The sequence below is a fragment of the Pinus tabuliformis genome, chromosome 4_2 (assembly GCF_031772625.1).
Source record: "Pinus tabuliformis cultivar Carrire ecotype Pingquan chromosome 4_2, CPIR1, whole genome shotgun sequence".
NCBI lineage: Eukaryota > Viridiplantae > Streptophyta > Pinopsida > Pinales > Pinaceae > Pinus > Pinus tabuliformis.
Genome location: NC_142304.1, coordinates 665,552,330 through 665,560,389, shown reverse-complemented (window position 1 = coordinate 665,560,389; position 8,060 = coordinate 665,552,330). Strand labels below are relative to the sequence as shown.

General features: G+C 36.6%; 1 pseudogene; it reads left to right on the top strand.

The window, feature by feature from the left end:
- Positions 1-913: 913 nt before the first annotated feature.
- On the top strand, positions 914-3,900 carry LOC149171172 (kinesin-like protein KIN-14L pseudogene; annotated as a pseudogene).
- Positions 3,901-8,060: the final 4,160 nt, after the last annotated feature.

Below are 8,060 nucleotides of genomic sequence, written 5' to 3'. Positions count from 1 at the left end.
AGGGGTGACAAGAGAGAGGGGTTTTTTTTATGGTTTTAAAGAAGTTAAAATTGCAGAGTTTTTATGGGGTTTAGGATATATGATAAACAACCAAACTGAAACTGAAGTTTATGTTTGTTAATAGGAGATTTAATTAGACAAAGAAAATGAAATAGGCTCTTTAATTGTTTTGGGAGACCCTCTTTCTTATTCAACATTTAGTGAAGGGCTCCCATCTCATGGACAAAATATTAAAAAATCTGACAAAAAGAATTAGGAAAGTATTAAAAAGTTTATTTTCAATAGCATATTTCCATTTTCTCTGTGTTCTCTGTCATCTCAATAAAAATACCAACTTATGTGTTGATGAAAGTTGTAAATTCAATTTGAGAGTTTTAAAAATCGATGCTCAAATCAACTCCTTTCTTATTCTTTAAAACTAAATAAATTAACAATACACACTTATAAAAGATTGGTTCTTATTCTTTAAAGCTAAATAAATTAACATTACACAATTATAAAAGATTGCATTATCGGAGCCAAGGTAGGTCCACGGGAAGTTATGACGTGTTTATGCGACTAAGGTCGTTGGGCTTCTCGTCGGCTTCGGATGTGTTTGAGGGCTCAACATTCCACTTGACTGTTGGGATTGGACTTGTTCAGTCTTCTCTACCAATACTAAAGAAATACCCATTAAAATTCTCCCCTCGCACCCATTTCGAAAACAGTCCTCTTCGCGAACGAAAACAAGTTACCTAAAGCATCGAGAGTTCAAGGCCTTGTTGAATTCGATTGATTGATCAGTCGCTGTATCTGTAGTAAATGGTACATACCCACTCGCTGAACCGCACTGATTGAGTTCGCATTCAGGGCCAAGCCTCTCCAGTTGCGGTTTTTCAGTTTTCTATTGAGATTTGTCGAATAAGAGGAAAAAATGTCTCTGGAACCAGATTCTACTCCCAGCAGGGTCCCTCCCCCATTGTTTTCCAGCACTTCTCCCTATCCTCCTCCCAGAAATTCGTTTTGTCAGAGAAGGCACGAGGCATTTTCCGACGATATGTTCAGGAGTGCCACGGATTTACAGGTTTCCAGCGCAGAAAGTAGTGGATCGCAAGGTCGTTTGGCTTCACTGAAAGCAGAGGAAGCAGCTAATAGGAGGTTTCAAGCTACGGCATGGATAAAGAGCATGGTTGGTTCTCTAGATATACCATGCGAGCCATCTGAGGAGGAGTTTCGTCTTTGCTTGAGAAATGGGATCATATTATGTAATCTTATCAACAAGGTTCAGCCAGGCGCAGTGTCTAAGGTCGTTGCAAATCATGTTTCAACACTTCCTCCTGAAGGACGGCCTTTATCTGCTTATCAATATTTTGAGAATGTTAGGAATTTTCTTGTAGCTGCTGAAGAGATGAAGTTACCTACTTTTGAAGCTACTCATTTAGAGCAGGAAAGCTTGCGGCCGGGTTCTACGACAAAGATTGTTGACTGTATATTGGGGCTGAAATCTTATTATGAATGGAAACAGTGTGGAGGAAATGGCTGTTGGAAATATGCAGGCCCTTTGAGGTCCCCCATGATTCCACGAAGCACAGGAAATTTCCTTCAACGCTCAACTCCTTGTGTGCCTGTAAGGGACACTGAAACTCTGCCAGACCTATCAGTTATAAACATGGATGACGGAGACATCTTTCAATCTAAAGACACAATGGGAGCTTGGTTAAAGCGGTTTGCTGTAGAAATGACAAATGACAAGGAAAATGTTGATCAGAACTTTGTTGAAGCCATACAAACTGCTGCACCGGACTCGATGCAAGCATTCATGAATCTTATCATTGCAATTTTTGCAGAAAATAAACAAGACAAATTTTCCTTGATTCAGAAAAGCCAGGATCAAGACAATCAGGTCCTTTTGGATTCTCCAGACCAGAAAAATGGTGACTGTGCACCTTTTCAAAGTCAGGATCCAAAACCTTTGCATATAAGTCAGGAACATCAGATGCGTTTGGAAGCACAAAGAAAAGAAGTCAAGGACATAAGAGACTTATTACTTAGAGCACGGGAAGATGTACAAAGGTTTCAGGCAGAGTGGCGAAAGCATTTTGAATTGCTTGATAACCAGGTCGCAGGAATTTTTAATGCTGCTAGTGGATATCACAGAGTTCTGGAAGAAAACAAGATCCTTTATAATAGCCTTCAAGAACTCAAAGGAAGCATAAGGGTATACTGCAGAATCCGACCCCATTTTGGAGGTCAATCTGAAGCTCACAGTGCAGTGGAATTGATTGGAGAGGATGGATCCCTCCTGGTCAATACATCCAAAATGGGCAAAGATGTACAGAGGATATTCAATTTTAATAAGGTTTTTGGGCCATCTTCTACACAAGAAGAGATTTACATGGATACACAGCCATTGATCCGATCTGTAATGGATGGTTACAACGTCTGCATTTTTGCATATGGTCAAACAGGATCTGGGAAAACCCACACCATGAGCGGTCCAACAGGTGCTTCTGAAAAAGAGATGGGAGTCAACTATAGAGCACTCAGTGACCTCTTCGAGTTGTCTGAAAAGAGGAAAGATTTAATGGTGTATGAAGTCTCCGTCCAAATGATAGAAGTATACAACGAACAAGTGAGGGATCTTCTCGGGGCACTGACCTCAAGCAAGAAATTAGATATTCGAAATAATGGTCATAAGGGATTTAATGTACCGGATGCTATACTTATGCCTGTTAAAGCAACTTCTGCAAAAAGAATCGCACTGTTAGCTATACTGCACTAAATGACCGCAGCAGCCGTTCTCACAGTGTGTTGACTGTACATGTGCAAGGTACAGATCGTGTTTCTGGATGTAACCTTCATAGCTGCCTTAATTTGGTAGATCTTGCTGGAAGTGAGAGGGTAGATAAATCTGAAGTAACTGGAGATCGTTTGAAGGAGGCACAATACATAAACAAGTCCCTTTCATCTCTAGGAGACGTAATTGCAGCATTGGCACAGAGGAATTCGCATGTGCCATATCGAAATAGCAAATTGACTCAATTGCTTCAGGATTCATTAGGGGGCAAGGCAAAGACTCTGATGTTTGTTCACATAAGTCCTGAACCGGATTCATATGGAGAGACAATAAGCACCCTTAAATTCGCTGAACGGGTGTCCTCTGTTGAACTTGGTGCTGCACGTTTGAACAAAGAAAGTGGAGAAGTTCGTGAGCTTAGAGAGCAGGTAGACAGTTTGAAGAAGGCGTTGGCGAGGAAAGAAGCAGAAGTAGCACAGTTACAGAATGCGAGAGAATCTCCACTTATTGACAAACACAAACTCCAAACGCCAGTGCGAAATCGTAGATGGAGCCTTGAGGCGCCTGGAATAAGCAAATTTGAGGTACAAGATGGTATTTATAATTTTGGGGTGGGTACCCAAGATGACAAGTTGGTAGATTCAGGGGAGAGATCCAAGCTTAATAAGACGCCGATAGGCAGACAAAATGGCAACCGTCGGAGCAGTCTGGGAAATGACCGTACAGACGGTGAAATAAATACAGTAACTGATACTGTGGCTCCATTCGCATCGAAAAAGACTTCTCAAATTAAAAAGTCACTACAGTCCTTTGGAAAGCTAATCAATGGTGAAAAAAGATCTACAATTCAAGTTGAATTATCACCCCCTGTCTGTAGCGGTGAGCGAAGATTATCTATTGGTGGACAGAGCCAACCCTTCTCAAACAGGCAGCGGCCACTTACAGTGGTCAACAATTCAGAAACTGGTCGCCCTAGGCGAAATTCACTTGAGGGAAAAGCACCCGTGGGATCGAAGATAACAGCTTCTCCAAACGGGCATGCAGGGCGAACTTGCAAGACACCACCTGATCAGCAGGCGAGGAAGGTGGGAAAACCTGATGTAATAACCTTCAAAAAGAGATAGACTCTGCACGACCACTGCAAAAAGCACCCGGGACCCTGCAAGGATTGGAATTTGACGGGCATTTTGCAGTCCGAACAGTTTGTTTGCACTGTAATTTTAGCTTCGTAATTATAGGATCTTTGGAATTTGAACAAAGTGCTCCTACAATACTTAATTTTGAAATCCGAACAGTTTGCTTGCACTGTGATTTTATATTTATAATTATAGGTTATTGTAGTTTGAAATCCGAACAGTTTGCTTGCACTATAATTTTAATTTTGAAATCCGAACAGTTTGTTTGTACTGTAATTTTATCTTCATAATTATAAAATCCTTTGGTTATTATAGTTTGAAATCCTAACAATTTGCATTATAATTTTATCTTCATGATTATAGGATTTTCTCTTCCTTGTTATAACAAGGAGCCACTGTTGTGGCCATAGTCCCTGCCGGTTAACAGAATAGTTTGGTGTGTTATTATTATGAGATTTAATTTGCGTTATCATGAGAGCTTGAATGAAATAGTTTGGTGTGTTATTATTATGAGATTTAATTTGCGTTATCATGAGAGCTTGAATGAAATTTTTGACTTCATGCGAAGAGTGAAATGTAATGAACTTTGGCTTTGTTAAGTTAGAATTGTCAGAAATGTCATTGAATTGATAAATGCTTGTTACAATTTTATTATATGTCAAATTTTTTGTTTGATATTTAGTAATTTGTTGTGATGCAAAAGGACATGACTTTTGGCCTCTTTTATAGTTTTGGGTTAGTAAATATAGCATCTAAGTACAATAATAAAATAATTTTGATAAGTTTATTTTATAAATTAAAAATTAAAATAAGCAAATTAAAATTAAAAAAACATTTAAACTTTACGAGTTGAAATGTAAATTGATGTAATTTGTAATTAGTAATTTGTTGCATTTAATTAATGATTTGTTGTGATGCAAAAGGACATGACTTTTGGCCTCTTTTATAGTTTTGGGTTGGTAAATATAGCATCTAAGTACAATAATAAAATAATTTTGATAAGTTTATTTTATAAAATAAAAATTAAAATAAACAAATTAAAATTAAAAAAACATTTAAAGTTTACGAGTTGAAATGTAAATTGATCATGATCTCCAAGAAAAAATCCATTATCTTTTGGTGTTCTATACTCTTGCTTTCTGCAATATCATAGTAATCGAATTAAAAGATATAATTTAAAATTTAAAATGATAAGCTAATACATTGTGTAATGATATATTGAATATATATAAAAAGATATATTTTTTACATAGAGAACATTGGTTTTGGAGCGTAAGCAGTGGCAGTAGAATCCAAATTCAAAATATAATGTAATTCGTGTTTATCAAAATACATTTATGTTAAGTCAAAGAAATGGCACTCAAATTTTGTGCTATAACATTTTGTCATTCTGTCAGTACAATGTCATTTTGTCAGCAATGACAATACTTCATTCCAAGTCTCCATGTTTCAAAAGTTTCAGTTGAAGGGGATCCCATGGAATTTGCAGAAATTTATGCTTGTTTATACGAGCTTAGCTGCTGAATTTTAACAACAGCATTTTGAGACTTTCCTAGAATGGCTGCGACCATGCGTTCAGATATTACAACTTGAACTGTAGTTTTTGCGATAAGCTGACGAGCTGCTGTGAGACTGCCAAAGGTGATATACAATGCCAGGGAAATTAGTACAGAAATGGAGATCAGCAAAACCCCCCATGATAGCAGCAATTGACAAAGTTTTGCAAATCTTTTGTAGCTTCCAAATGTGGCAGAACTCCCTTGACGAAGAATTGGCTCATCAAACTCAGAGAAATTGCCAATACTGTTTATATTGTGATAAGCTGACGATAAGCTGACGAGCTGCTGTGACACTGCCAAAGGTGATATACAATGCCAGGGAAATTAGTACAGAAATGGAGATCAGGAAAACCCCCCATGATAGCAGCAATTGACAAAGTTTTGCAAATCTTGTGTACCTTCCAAATCTGGCAGAACTACCTTGACGAAGAATTGGCTCCTCAAACTCAGAGAAATTGCCAATACTGTTTATATTGCGATTTGACTGAATTTTGAAACAAAGCATATAGTTAGTACTACAGGGGTTTTATTCTAAGAAATCAAAACGAAAAAGTAGTAACAGAGGAACAGTAGAGGAATTGTTGGCAAATGTTGGAGAGAAATCAAGAACTGCATAGAAAATGGATGCACTTGAAATAAATAAAAATGTTTAAACAAAGCTAACCTTTGGTGACCATGGGGCTGGTGAAGACTGCATAGTCGGGTAGCTTGATGATGAATGGGATTGATCAATAAAGGATCTTCATAGCAAGGTATCAACAATTGAGCTTCAATCACTAGCCATTTAACAGATTGTTATAAGCAAGTGATTATAAGCTAAGTCGAACCAAAGTTTTGGGGTGGAAAGGTTTTGGGGTCTTATTGCGGGTTTCGCATTGCTTTGCAATGTTGACGAGATCTCTTTTGATTTGCAAAAACAAATTATTAGGAAGTGAGTATTGTATATACCTGAATCAACTGATCAGATTCGAAACCAGACCGAGGAAGTTCTTCTCTTTGTAATATTGTAATATTGGCAGTTGTTGTGTGGCTGATATCAGAAGTCAGTGCAGCAGCCCTGCCGATTAGACAACAGAATTTCAAAATAAGATCAAGCTGCTGAAAGGTAGTTTATCATATGCAATTCTATTACTGGTTACAAAACTGTACCTGCGGTCAATCTTCAGAGTCATGCTAACTAGCTGAACATGACAATGCAGAAGGAGACATCAAAACTGTGAGGTTACAAAGCCATAATACTTGTATTGCAGTAAGAGCATAATATGAAGAAACATATTCATATTAGTTTTGCATTTGTTGTAGACGTGAAGGCCAGCATGTTCCTGCATTTTGTAATTTGCATAACAAACAGTTAGTTAGAATAAAATGATAACATTGTAAATTGAAGAGAGGACATATTTGAGACAAAACATCTTAAGGAGTTATGTGAACTAAAGCTTCTTGTGCAATCCTTATATCATGTACAATGTATCAAAAGCTTGTTTAACATTAAAAACAGTATTTGATTGACTAAAGCTGTATAAGAGTAAAACAGATCTGTAACATGACTTGTTGCAGTTTTCCAATCTTGACGAGATCTCTTTTAATTTGCAAAAACAATTTATTAGAAACTGAGTATTGTATATACCTGAACCAATTGATCAGTTTTGAAAGCAGACCGAGAAAGGTCTTCTCCTAGTAATATTGTAGTTTATAATTATAGGTTATTGTAGTTTGAAATCCGAACAGTTTGCTTGCACTATAATTTTAATTTTGAAATCCGAACAGTTTGTTTGTACTGTAATTTTATCTTCGTAATTATAAAATCCTTGCACTATAATTTTAATTTTGAAATCCGAACAGTTTGTTTGTACTGTAATTTTATCTTCGTAATTATAAAATCCTTTGGTTATTATAGTTTGAAATCCTAACAATTTGCATTATAATTTTATCTTTATAATTATAGGATTTTCTCTTCCTTGTTATAATAAATTTGGACCACAATCTTGCTTGTTGCCACTAGCTCTCTTTAAGTATATTGGCCACCCACCTTTATTGGATTGTTTGGGTGAGAGGCTTGTCACAATATCACCGACTCACCTCTCACTTATGAAATTTATTCTATGTCACAATGTTACTTTGGAACAGTGAAAGTGTCGCTGCGACTAAAATCTGCACTAGATATCGAGTGTCTCAACATATCATTTAAAAGCTTTGAAATGTATGGCTTATGAAGAACGACATCTGTTGCCACTTATGAAATACTAAAAAACTTTTAATACATTGTACTTTCTTAACTATAAACTCTCGATAGTGGAGCCCCACATTGATTCCATGTGATTACGATAGTGGAGAGGATGTAGAGGATAGTTTATCTTATAGTTTTACTCTGTTGGTCATCTTTACATCCCATAAGATCTCCTTAGTAATATATAAATGCTATGGCATGTATGAGTGAAGGGCATTTGATTTCAGAGTTATGGATATATTATTGTAAGTGTTCCATACAATTTCAAACAAAAATTGATAATTCAATAAGTCATTTATGGTTTATGGTCATTTCTATTTTCTTATGATAGATATGTGTTTTTAATGAAACCTTTATTAGTG